This window comes from Pinus tabuliformis, chromosome 5_1 (assembly GCF_031772625.1).
Source record: "Pinus tabuliformis cultivar Carrire ecotype Pingquan chromosome 5_1, CPIR1, whole genome shotgun sequence".
Classification (NCBI taxonomy): Eukaryota; Viridiplantae; Streptophyta; class Pinopsida; order Pinales; family Pinaceae; genus Pinus; species Pinus tabuliformis.
The window spans coordinates 949,971,839-949,986,036 of record NC_142305.1 but is presented as its reverse complement, the minus strand read 5'-3'; the positions used below and the strand labels follow the sequence as shown (position 1 = coordinate 949,986,036).

The following is a 14,198-nucleotide window of genomic DNA, read 5'->3' as shown; positions in this document are numbered from 1 at the left end:
CAAATGCAATGCCCTTTTGGATACCCTGTTTTCCTCCGCAATGCCACTGCTCCAGAGCTTATGATGTCCTCTGATTGGTGTTAATGGTCACCAATTTTATTAGCAGATACACATTTGCAATGGATATTTCGAATTAGGTCTAGGAGGTTTTTAGGGAAGGCACTGAAGCTGAGCAGCTACATTTTAAAGGAAGGAAGGTGCTATCTGCAATACTGAAGCGTATTTGATGAATCTGCTTCTCGTGTTCGTTGTTTGATGAAGCGTGTTTGATGAATCTTGCCAGTTTTGAAAGATGCGGTATATATTTGTTGAATTTGCAGTGAAAATGTGGCATATATGCGATATTATGGTGAATACGATGTTGTCTGCCATTGAATGCACATAAACAATTCCGCTCATTCTGGAGTTACAACTTCTTGTTGGTTACCATTACTGTCAGGGTGCCAACCTTGAGAGGGATCCCACTTTGCTGCAGATGAACCCAAATCCTCAGAATTGGACTGTGTAGATGTAAATTGACCTTTGTTACGTTGCATCCTAAGAGCAACTTCTTTCCGCACACTGTAGCGGATCTTCTTGTCAAAACAACGCTCTTTACGCTTTTCCCGGAATCTCGTAAGTGAAGCAATTCTTTGTGGTTGATTCAAACGTTGTGGTATGTCTGCCAAAACCTTTTGATGATGATGGCCACGAATAGGCATGCCTGAGAGGCCTAGAGGTATTTCACGACCACCCAAAAGTAAAAGCACTGATTGTACCTTCTCAGGTGGCACGCTATCAAACACATAAACAATTCCGCCGGATTGTGGTACTGGGAGGTGTATGCTCTGTGAAGACCGTTTGGTATTCTATGGTATGTATGTTGCACTATATTGAACGATGATGTTTGCTTTGGTTCTTGAACTATTTTGAAGACCGTTTTACATGTGTACATTGAATAATGGTACGCTGAAAATTCATTTAAGAGGATCAAAGATTCTAAGCAGGCCACGCCTCTAGTTACAAACAATTTCGAATAAATGAAATCTTGTTTAGAAGAAGTAGACATCGCATCTCCAATAACAATCCTGTAATCATATTCTAATACAAGGAAACTATTCAATTTTTATGTTAACCTTGGATCAAGTACAGGCAATCCGCAATGCAAGCTTGTAGAATTGTCTGTCTGGCGAGTTCCTGGAATAAAGAATTTACGTAGCATCTGTCTGAAGCGTTTTCTCCCGTGCGATTCTCGATCTCCAGGGAGTTTACAAACCTAATTAATACATTCATGAACCTTTCATTATTGATATCAAAGTCAAAACGAAAATCCTAATATGGACGAAAAGCAGGGAATCAAAGCTGTTGGATGACACGGAATACGTAATTGTTTATGTATATATAAACATGAACAAATGAACAAATCAAAAGCGCGGCCATGGATCATCAATATACTATGTATGTCAAGTCAGATCTCAACCAATAACTGTAAATAATCTGGCAGCAGAAAGACTTGTGTGTTGCATATTTACCCAAAAATGCCACGGACTTCTCACAAATCCGAACAGGACAACACCAAGAATATTTCTTGCATTATTTGATTAATTTCCAGCTATTCTATATGAAAAGTTTGCCATGATATGCATTTCTAATTGCATCAAATGGAAAGTTCCTATAGCAGGTTGTTAGCATAATTCAGTGATCGAGATTGGTCATATGGTTGATGAACTTCAAAAATAGTATAGTCCCATAAACATTGAGAGAACCGCGTATATATATATATATATATACCTGACTTCACTGTGCCAGGATTTTTGAGATCAGTGCCGTATACATCCACTCAGGGCTCGATGAATTCTATAACGTATATAATGCTCAAAAGATGCACAATCTAATCTGGGGTTCCTTGTTTACCACTGATTGCACCTTCCCTTATAGCATTGCTGTTTGCCATTACTAGAAGGTGCCACTTTGCATTATTTTTCAAAATAACCAGCATCTCCATCTGTGTCATGTCCATTGGTATTTCGAAGATTTCCATCCTCATCCATTCCATCAAAGAACTGAGACATTTCTATTAATGTGGTCTGAGCTGTTAAAAGGGCATCCTCATCAATTGGAGGATTAATTGGAACGACAGAGTTCAAAGTTCATAAGCATTGGGGGCTATTTATATTCTTTAAAGTTGCGGTTATTTGGCATTGTATGAGATATTTGTGCAACATTGTCATTAAATGGAGCAAATTGATGATGCATTACAGTTACTAAATAGTCTAATCTTTTCCACTGTTGATGGGACAGTCAGAATCAGTAAGGATTTTCTCTCAGAAATTCAGACATGTCTACAAAATGCACAGGAAAATATTGAGTTTTTGCAGTTGGAGACAAAGCTACAGCAAGAAGAATTACAGCAGTGGAGTCATCATTCTGAACCTGTTTCTGTTCAGAACAATGAAACAGACTCCCATAAACAGCAAAACAATATCGCTGAAGTTCATTTAGATCTAGTGCCCAATAAAGCAGCAATTGTACATGCAGATGCAGAAACTCAGTCTGCACTTCCCAAGCCCATCATCAGACCTTGGGAACAGCTTGTCCACAACAAGCACAAAACTGGTCTTGGATATGACAAGGACTTGTCCTTTCATATTCCAGACTATGCCAAGCCCATTCAGTTTCAGAGTGCTGGATTCATTCATGACAGTTCACCTGCTCCTTATGACAGTTCAGCTTCAGCTGTTCCGGACTCTGCCCCTCTTCCACAGCAACAACAACAACAACAGATTGTGAAATGCCAACACTGTGATCGAGTTGGCCATTTGAAAGATCATTGTTTTGATCTTCATCCATGTAAGCACTGTCATAAAACCAGTCATTCTTCACACAGATGCTTCAGAAATAAACGTCCTGCAAGAACAAAGATTCATCTTGGATGGATCGCTTCTTGGCAATGGGCATCAACAGCCAAGAAGATATTCCAAACGCATGTTAGAACTTGTTCTAGAGTATTGAACAGTCTTGCAGTTGAGTTTTCTCCATCTTCTCACCTTGTACCCGACAGGGGGGGAAATGATGGTCATCTACAAGCTTCAAAGTCACATCAAGTGAGCCTAAGCCACAACCTGCCACACCAGTTTCAGAGTTGTAGCCAGAGACAAAGATGCCTGAACATGCCTTCAATTGGCAATCTGGGACACTTCCTCTAGCAGAAGACTCCAGCTTCTTGCCAGTTTTGGAAGAGTTCCAGGAATTACAGAGTTGTTGGTCATCCTTAAACCATCACAGATTAAGAACACTTCCTCTAGCAGAAGACACCAGCCTCTTGCCAATTTTGGAAGAGTTCAAGGAATTGCATTAAGCATTCCAGAGTTGTTGGTTATCCTTAAACCATCACAAGTTGAGACTTCCCTTTTCAAGTTGAAGTTTTACCTTTTATGCGGGGTGAGACCTCCCTTTTATGGTTGAAGGTTTCCCTCTTTAAAACAATAGGATCACTTCCTCTAGCAGAAAACTTCAGTTTCTTGCCAGTATTGGAAGAGTTACAGGAACTGCACTAAGTGTTCCAGTGTTGGTGGTCATCCTTAAACCACTGCCCTTTATACCAACATTTCATAGAGCACATTCAGCCTAGTGCTGCCATGCATTTTTTGCACATGTTGTATTACAGCTCTCTTCTTGGACTCATACATAACCCTTCGGATTAAGGGGGGGAATGTTGGACACCTAATCCTAAATGGTTAGTGTGGAAGTTGAATGGACAAAAGCAGTCCAAGAGACCTTGGGATCTGAAACCCAAGAGTCACATAATGTACTATAAATGTATATCTTCTGTTAATAAAAAATGAATTGCATGTTTATCTTTCATACTGTCTTGGCTGTCCATGTGTGTTTAACAGGAGTTCCTAAGTCTAATGGGTATTAATATAAAACTAGGTTAGAAGGTTCCAAAAGTCATGGATCAAGCCAAATCTAATCTTAGTCGTTGATTAGAGATTTAATCTCGACCATTGATGGACCAACGAGAAAAGTATAAGAAGAAGCTTGAGGGTCAATTGGAGAACACACCAGAGTGATCAGTCATTCATTTCGCTAGAGCGGGGTTGCTAAGCAAAGTTGAATCAGTGATCAGCAACGAAGAGCAGTGAGTACGAGGCAGAGAGGCAAATACAGTAATAGGAGACCAACACAGAAGTAGAGAGCGAAAGCAGCAGCCAGTCCAAGGTATGCAGAGACAGCGCAGAGGTTGTTGGAGTCTTTACATTGGAATTACAAAATCGGACCAAAATCTAGGTTCTAAGCCCCAAAACTTCCCTTTAGGGATCCCACACCCAACAAGCCCCCAACACAAACATCGTGACTCACCCTCGAGTCACTTTGTAGGTGCAGAAATCTTAGCGTGAAGACCTCCCAACTCTGTTTGGATTGCTGCAAGATCAACAGCGCACTGAGCGGCTACCTACTAGACTCCCTTCACGCGTTGTTTGGTGACCGCTGCTATTGAACTGCTTCCCTGAATCCTCTCTTGAGTTGCTTGCAGCTGCATGAACTTTGCTTCAATGGATGTTGTAATTATATACGCCTCATCGATCCATGGCTGTAGGCGCGCTTTCAATACCGCCTCTTTATGCCGAGTGGTATCCCCTTGTTCCTTGAGCACCTTAGCCCGTTTCATCCTCGAGAGGTTGTTGGAGTGACGAAGAGGGTCCCAAAGGATGCGCACTGCCTTAGAAGGCTGACGCAGAGGGTCCTGGGGCTGACGCAGGTCAACAGGAGGCTGACGCAAAGGCTAGAAGGGCCAGCGCTGAGCTTCAGCTGTGCCAAAGAGGGTTTCGTGGGATAGGTTTTCTGAATACCTGTTTCCGAATATAGAGGTATTGCTGTCGTTTATTTTTCTCTGTCGGGCGAGCCGGTTAGGCACCCAATTGTACTCAGAAAGACTACATAATAATATAACCCTCAGAATAGTTGCACTAGTTTTCCCGCATTAGGTTTTTCCAGGGACATTTGTCCAAAAACAACGGTGTCACTTGTGTGCTTGTTTTCTTTCAGTTGTTGATCTGTAGATGTTGCGACTGTATTGTGTTTATTTTGGTATTTAAATGTATTAAATAACTTGTTCAAAATTTACAAGTAGAAGAAATAAACTAGCAGAATACAGACTAATTTTCTAACAAATAGACTTAGAAATTTCAACATGGTATCAAAGTGTGATTGCAGATCACAGGAGAGCTGAAGGCACCCGCTGAAGCAGAGCATTTGCAACAGAAACAATTGTCCCGAGTGACAAAAGTTGTTCCTTGCAGAAAGCAGCAGATAAGGGTTGACGCAGAGGGACTGTGTCATCAGTTCGAGCCAGAGAGAGGCCAGCGCAGAAGCCGAGGGGGGAAGAAAAGGCTCACGAAGAGCCACGCAGAGACCAAGAGGGTTGAAGCAGTTGGCTAGGGGAGCATTTTAACCAGTGCCAGGATTGCGGAGAGCCTAGAGGCTCAATTCTTCAGTTGTTGGAGCATAGGAAGTTGTGGGAAGTTTGCGGGGAGTGAAGCTGGTGGGGTGTTGTTGCTGCTGAGGTGGATTTCTAGCCAAGGAATCTGGATCAGTGTTGCAGTTACACAGACGATCGGAGAGGGGCAACTTGACGTTTGGCAGAAGGATTTCCAGGAGGGAAATTGGGACTCAAAAGGAGTCCAGAAGGGAAAAAGAGAGACTCCGCAGGAGTCGAACCGAGAACTTCCAGACTAGAAGTAGAGAGACTCAGCAGGAGTCAAACAGAGGACTTCCAGGAGGGAAGTAGAGAAACTTGGAGGAGTCGACAGAAGAGTAGCGAGATGGCCGTGAATGGGCTGAGGGATCAGGATAGGCTGAACGAAGCGTCCAACTTTGTGGTCTAAAAGGCCATGATCTTGTCCATTCTAGACAGATATCGCATCAAGGCCTTCGCCTTGAGAGTAGTGGTGATCCCAATTGACCCAACTGAGAATGAGAAGTACGAGGCAATGGCCAAGGCGAAGTGCATCATCCTTGACAGGATCAAGGATCATGTGGTCCAACATATTTCCGAGAAGAATACGGCAAATGAGATGTGGGAGGCCCTAAAGAAATTGTACCAGCATACTTTCGTGCAGAGGAAGATGTTACTTGAGAATCAGCTGCGGTAATACCAGATGCAGAAGGGGGAGTAAATAGATCACTTTCTCGGTCGATTGAAGGAGATCCGGGACCAGCTAACTTCCATAGGAGCCACGCCGAATGAGGAGATGTTGGTGAGGACCGCACTTAACGCAGTCTCCGAGGAGTGGGAGACATTTGTCCAGAGTATAATAGGCAGGGCGGATCTTCCAGATTGGGAAGAATTGTGGGCAGCTCTTCGCCAAGAGGAGATCAAACGGCTGAGCAAGACGGGGCGTAGTGGGAAAGGAGTCAGAATCAAGAAGGAAGAGGAAGAGGATGCGGCTCTGGCATCTACGGGAAAACAGGAGAAGAGAAAGAAGAAGGACCTCTCCAAGGTCAAGTGCTTCCATTGTGGGGAACTGGGTCATTATGTGAACCAGTGTCCAAGGGAGAAGATTAAGGGAGAGGCTTTGGACTCTAAGGCAGAGCCAGCGAAGGCAGAGAAGGAGGTCGAGGAGGATGAAGATTGTGCCATGAGTGCTCATGTGCCACTCGAGAAGAAGTGGGGATACATCGAGCTATAGTCAAACGGACTACAAGTGATGAGGGGCAAGATCCTTGAGGTACCCAACCTCTTGGATTATACCTTGCTACGGGAGCCCCGAAGAGGAGTAGCATGATTGACATATGTAGGGAGAGACAAATGCGGATGGAGCAACAGAGAGTGCTACAGTGCAGTAGTCCCCGGGCAGCGCGAGGCTAGCAGGTTGCAACAGTGTGAGAGGCACGTGAGTGTTGCACTAGTGCAGGATGGCACAGAGAGGTGTGCAACGATGCGAGATGCAGGGAGTTGTTGCAGCAGTGCAGGGGTCAATAGAGGGAGCACTTGTTAGCGGCAAAGGGAGCTTCATCATCGAGAGTGTTTCTAGCCGAAAAGGGATGTCATAAGTTGGGTCGATCAGTGACTTACTTCTCAGTAATTGAGTTGCAGTGTAGTAGCAATATGCAGTGGCACAATGCAGCATGATGAGAGGGGGTTGCAGTGTAGGTGCAGTGCTGGGAGGATGGACCAACAGTAGCACGGATGCAGAAGGAGTTGTCGTACAGATGCAGCAGTGGCAGTGGTAGGGCCATGGGCAACAGTACAAGATGCAGTAGTGCAGAGGATGTTGGGAAGCAGGCCTAGCATCAGCACAGGTACCGGTGCCGGATGATTAGTGTGATACTCAGTGAGGAGTATTACTAGAGCACAGTGCTCGCTAAGAGGGAGTGTTGATTTGGGGTAGCATCGGATGTGCTCTAGCCATGAAAATTGGTGGAGAGGCTAAAGCACGTGAGATCTCCAAGACCCAGAAATGGTTGGACAGATTGTACCCGGCTTGGGAGATATTAAAATAATTAATATTTTTAATGGAGAACTCGGTTAAAAGGTTCCAAAAGTCATGGATCAAGCCAAATCTAATCTTAGTCGTTGCTTAGAGATTTAATCGCGATCATTGATGGACCAACAAGAAAAATATAAGAAGAGGCTTGAGGTCAGTTGGAGAACACACCAGAGTGATCAATCATTCATTTTGATAGAGCAGGGTTGCCAAGCAAAGTTGAATCAGTGATTAGTAGCGAGGGGCAGTGAGTACGAGACAGAGAGGCAGAGATAGCACTGGGAGACCAGTGCAAAAGCAGAGAGAGCGAGAGCAACACCCAGTCCAGGCTACGCAGAGCCCAGCAGAGACAACGCAGAGGCCAGAGGGACTGCGTCATCCACGAAGAAGTTGTTGGAGTGACGCAGAGGGTCCCAAAGGCTACGCACTGCCTCAGAAGGTTGACATGGAGGGTCCTGGGGCTGGCGCAGGTCAGCAGGAGGCCAACACACAGGCCAGAAGGACCAGCGCTGAGCTTTAGTTGTGTCGGAGAGGGTTTTGTGGGACAAGTTTTCTGAATACCTGTTTCCGAAAATAGAGGTATTGTTGTCGTGTATTTTTCTCTGTCGGGTGAGTCAGTTAGGCACCCAGTTGTACTCAGAAAGACTGCATAATAATATAACCCTTAGAATAGCTGCATCTGTTTTTCCGCCTTGGGTTTTTTCGGGGACATTTGTCCAAAAACAACGATGTCAATTGTGTGCTTGTTTTCTTTCAGTTGTTGATCTGTAGATGTGACTGTATTGTGTTTATTTCGGTATTTAAATGTATTAAATAACTTGTTCAGAATTTACAAGTAGAAGAAATAAACCAGCAGAATACAGATTAATTTTCTAATGGATAGACTTAGAAATTTCAACAGTAGCATTGCATGATAATGGTACAAGAGGATCTACCCTAGTACTAGAAGGATATTTTACTGACAATAGATGATATACATAGTACATACAATTATTCCATTAACATCTAATATCAAAACATAACAAGTAATGGGTTAAAAGATGAAGCTGTTATATTAAAGTGCATTTCAAAACGGCAAACTTACAATACCACTTCAAGGGGTAACCTCTAAATGAGTTACACGTATTATCTTATTTTAACTATCTTAGACACTTCCTAAAGTAAAATCCAAACCTTAATCTAGGGGAATCCTAAGAATATTATCAAGTGAATTACTATCAGTCACTCTAGTGATTCACTCCACTCTTTAGGTCAGGAAATTCCTAGCCAATGTGGGAATCCCTGAATTAATCCTAAGCATTGGTATAGGGGAGGAAAATAACCTAGGATTAACGTACTCAACTTAACTTACTCACCTAGAGGAGCAAATCTTAAAGCTTTGGTAACAAAAAATTATTCCCAAGAGCAAGCCCAAACCCAAATGGTGACTTAGATGCAATTTGAATTTTCAAGATTTTAAACCATGAATAGAGTTTGCGAAGGAATAGAAAAGACTCTATTGTTAGAAATTGTAGCTCGGGGGTACTTCTGCACTGGCAATGCCCAGCCTACAAAAGTGACTGAGCAAGTGTCACTTCCTAGACACTTTATTTATAAAGTGGCTTTTATATTTAAATATTAGAAGTGACTTCAATGATGGGTTAAAACATGAAGCAGAGCCTAGTACCACTTCGAGGGTGTAAACTCCAAATGATTTCATATGTCTTATTTGACGAGTGGGAGTAAAGAAAGAAGAAGAACACAGTGGATGTGGGGCAAACAGTTGACTGCATGACGTGATGACTATGTTGCCTCAGGACCTAATGAGACATCTCAAAGGATGTCAACAAGAAGGATTTGAAATGTAGTAGCATTGCATGATAATGGTACAAGAGGATCTACCCTAGTACTAGAAGGATATTTTATTGACAATTGATTATATACATAGTACATACAACTATTCCATTAACATCTAATATCAAAACATAACAAGTGATGGGTTAAAAGATGAAGTTGTTATATTAAAGTGCATTTCAAAACGCCAACTTACAATACTACAAGGGGTAACCTCTAAATGAGTACACATATTATCTTATTTTATCTATCTTAGACACTTCCTAAAGTAAAATCCAAACCTTAATCTAGGGGAATCCTAAGACTATTATCAAGTGAATTACTATCGGTCACTCTAGTGATTCACTCCACTCTTTAGGTCAGGAAAGTCCTAGCCAAGGTGGGAATCCCTGAATTAATACTAAGCATTGGTATAGGGGAGGAAAATAACCTAGGATTAACGTACTCAACTTAACTTACTCACCTAGAGGAGCAAATCTTAAAGCTTTGGTAGCAAAAAATTATTCCCAAAAGCAAGCCCAAGCCCAAATGGTGACTTAGATGCAATTTGACTTTTCAAGATTTTAAACCATGAATAGATCTTATGAAGGAATAGAAAACACTCTATTGTTAGAAATTGTAGCTCGGGGGTACTTCTACAGTGGCAATGCCTAGGCTGCAGAAGTAACTAAGCAAGTGTCACTTCCTAAACACTTTATTTATAAAGTGGCTTTTATATTTAAATACTAGAAGTGACTTCGGTGATGGGTTAAAACATGAAGCAGAGCCTAGTACCACTTCAAGGGTGTAAACTCCAAAAGATTTCATATATGTCTTATTTGAAGAGTGGGAGTAAAGAAGGAAGAAGAACATAGTGGATGTGGGACAAACAGTTGACTACATGACGTGATGCCTGTGTTGCCTCAGGACCTAATGAGACATCTCAGAGGATGTCAACAACAAGGATTTGAAATGTTGTATCGTTGCATGATAATGGTACAAGAGGATCTACCCTAGTACTAGAAGGATATTTTACTTAATTGATGATATACATAGTGCATACAACTATTCCATTAACATCTAATATCAAAACATAACAAGTGATGGGTTAAAAGATGACGCTGTTATAATAAAGTGCATTTCAAAACGCCAACTTACAATACCACTTCAAGGGGTAACCTCTAAATGAGTTACACATATTATCTTATTTTATCTATCTTAGACACTTCCTAAAGTAAAATCCAAACCATAATCTAGGGGAATCCTAAGAATATTATCAAGTGAATTACTATCGGTCACTCTAAGTGATTCACTCCACTCTTTAGGTCAGGAGAGTCCTAGCCAAGGTGGGAATCCCTAAATTAGTCCTACGCATTGGTATAGGGGAGGAAAATAACCTAGGATTAACATACTCAACTTACTCACCTAGAGGTGCAAATCTTAAAGCTTTGGTAGCAAAAACAGCTTCCCAAATGGTGACTAAGATGCAACTTGACTTTTCAAGATTTTAAACCATGAATAGAACTTGCGAAGGAATAGAAAAGACTCTATTGTTAGAAATTGTAGCTCAGGGGTACTTACCCAAATGGTGACTCAAATGCAATTTGACTTTTCAAGATTTTAAACCATGAATAGAGCTTACGAAGGAATACAAAAGACTTTATTGTTAGAAATTGTAGCTCGGGGGTACTTCTGCAGTGGCAATGCCTAGCCTGCAGAAGTGACTGAGCAAGTGTCACTTCCTAGACACTTTATTTATAAAGTGGCTTTTTATATTTAAATACTAAAAGTGATTTAAGTCATCTCAATGAAAGATTAAGTCACCACCTTTGATCTTGAGATGGCAAGATTTAATGATTTTAGTAATTGATGAGTTTATAAAGGAGATGGGGGAAGTGAAGAGGCACATTTTTCAAGAGAGATAAAAAGAGGATTGAGGAGAAAAAGAGGAGCAACAAGGAAGGGCACAAATTCCAAGGCAACTAGCAGCGAGAGAAGGGCACCATTTCTCAAGGTAGTTTGCAACAAGAAAAGGGCATGCTTTTCTAGGAGATTTTAAGCCATTAATGCAAGTCGTACAACAGCAAATTTGGAACGAAATTTCGGCTAAGAGGGCATGAATTTCAAGGACAAATATTGTTCTTTTATGCAAGAAAAAATGGCACAAAAATCAAGACAGCAAGGGCATTGTTTTCTAGATTGTTTTCTGGTGCATTTAGTGTTGTCCGCACAGTCCGTACAGTAGAGGCATGGAATTCTAGACAAGTGGCACAGTTTTTGCGAGAATATTGGGCACAATTTTTTAGAAAAGTAAAGTTGGTTTTTGCTAGAAATTAATTGTTGATAAGAATATTATCAAGTGAATTACTATCAGCCACTCTAGTTATTCACTCCACTCTTTAGGTCAGGAAAGTCCTAGCCAAGGTGAGAATCCCTGAATTAATCCTAAGCATTGGTAGAGGGGAGGAAAATAACCTAGGATTAACGTACTCAACTTAACTTACTCACCTAGAGGTGCAAATGTTAAAGCTTTGGTAGCAAAAAATTCTTCCCAAGAGCAAACCCAAACCCAAATGGTGACTTAGATGCAATTTGACTTTTCAAGATTTTAAACCATGAATAAAGCTTGCGAAGGAATAGAAAAGACTCTATTGTTAGAAATTGCAGCTCGGGGGTACTTCTGCAGTGGCAATGCCTAGCATGCAGAAGTGACTGAGCAAGTGTCACTTCCTAGTCACTTTATTTATAAAGTGGCTTTTTATATTTAAATACTATAAGTGACTTCAGTGATTTTAGAAAGTGTTTTTTATAAAAGTGATTTAAGTCATCTCGATGAAAGAATAAGTCACCACCTTTGATCTTGAGATGGCAAGATTTAATGAATTTAGTAATTAATGAGTTTATAAAGGAGATGGGGAAGTGAAGAGGCACATTTTTCAAGAGAGATAAAAAGAGGGTTGAGGGGAAAAATAGGAGCAGCCAGGAAGGGCACAAATTCCAAGGCAACTAGCAACAAGAGAAGGGCACCATTTCTCAAGGTAGTTTGCAACAAGAAAAGGGCATGCTTTTCTAGAAGATTTTAAGCCATTAATGCAAATCGTACAACAGTAAATTTGGGCACGAAATTTCAGCTGAGAGGGCATGAATTTCAAGGACAAATATTGTTGTTTTATGCAAGAAAAAATGGCACAAAAACCAAGACAGAAAGGGCATTGTTTTCTGGTGCATTTAGTGTTGTCCGCACACTCCGTACAGTAGAGGCATGGAATTCTAGACAAATGGCACAGTTTTTGAGAGAATATTGGGCACAATTTTTTAGAAAAGTAAAGTTGGTTTTTGCTAGAAATTAATTGTTGATAAGAATATTATCAAGTGAATTACTATCGGTCACTCTAGTGATTCACTCCACTCTTTCGGTCAGGAAAGTCCTAGCCAAGGTGGGAATCCCTGAATTAATCCTAAGCATTAGTATAGGGGAGGAAAATAACCTAGGATTGACGTACTCAACTTAACTTACTCACCTAGAGGTGCAAATATTAAAGCTTTGGTAGCAAAGACATCTTCCCAAGAGCAAGCCCAAACCCAAATGGTGACTCAGATGCAATTTGACTTTTCAAGATTTTAAACCATGAATAGAGCTTGTGAAGGAATAGAAAAGACTCTATTGTTAGAAATTGTAGCTTGAGGGTACTTCTGCAGTGGCAATGCCTAGCCTGCAGAAGTGACTGAGCAAGTGTCACTTCCTAGACACTTTATTTATAAATTAGCTTTTTATATTTAAATACTAGAAGTGACTTCAGTGATTTTAGAAAGTGTTTTTTCTAAAAGTGATTTCTAAAATAACTTAAGTCATCTCAATGAAAGATTAAGTCACCACCTTTGATCTTGAGGTGGCAAGATTTAATGATTTTAGTAACTAATGAGTTTATAAAAGAGATGGGGGAAGTGAAGAGGCACATTTTTCAAGAGAGATAGAAAGAGGGTTGAGGAGAAAAAGAGGAGCAGCAAGGAAGGGCACAAATTCCAACGCAACTAGCAACAAGAGAAGGGCACCATTTCTCAAGGTAGTTTGCAACAAGAAAAGGGCATGCTTTTCTAGGAGATTTTAAGCCATTAATGCAAGTCGTACAACATTAAATTTGGGAACGAAATTTCGGCTAAGAGGGCATGAATTTCAAGGACAAATATTGTTGTTTTATGCAAGAAAAAATGGCACAAAAATCAAGACAGCAAGGGCATTGTTTTCTAGATTGTTTTCTGTTGCATTTAGTGTTGTCCGCACAGTCCGTACAGTAGAGGCACAGAATTCTAGACAAGTGGCACAGTTTTTGAGAGAATATTGGGCACAATTTTTTAGATAAGTAAAGTTGGTTTTTGCTAGAAATTAATTGTTGTAAACTCAGAAATTTCTTTGTGAGCATTTAATAAAATTTCCTCTACTAGTTTTTGTTGGACACACTGAGGGGGCGGTGAAACAGTATTTCACTTATTCTTACAATTTAGTATCAAAACCATTAACCAATAACAAGGGAAGCAACAACTTCAAGATTTTCCAGCTACAACTGGAAGGGCCACAACCCCACGTTTACCAACTCCCACTAAAAGGAGGCGAAAACCTCCTAAAGGAAGCTACAACTTCCTTGCCTAGCACCACCCTTCCCCCCTTTATAATAAAAGATAAATAATAATTCTTGAGCTCTCGTACCAGGGACAATGACCCAATTACAACAATATAAATATTGTCAACTTTTATCAATACATGCTCAGATTATAGTCAACAAAACTCTATCAAACTTGTCCAAGTATCACTGTCTTGACTCTTAATTCATAAATACCATTAAGCCCTTTACAACTTCAGGCGTGATTCTTTGTCATATTCAATTTACAATATGTTTCAACAATACATAATTCAATACC

The 14,198-nt window shown here is 40.9% G+C and overlaps 1 pseudogene; it reads right to left on the bottom strand.

The window, feature by feature from the left end:
* Window positions 1-395: 395 nt before the first annotated feature.
* LOC149167916 (GATA transcription factor 28 pseudogene) lies at window positions 396-2,051 on the bottom strand (annotated as a pseudogene).
* Between the last annotated feature and the right edge of the window lie 12,147 nt (window positions 2,052-14,198).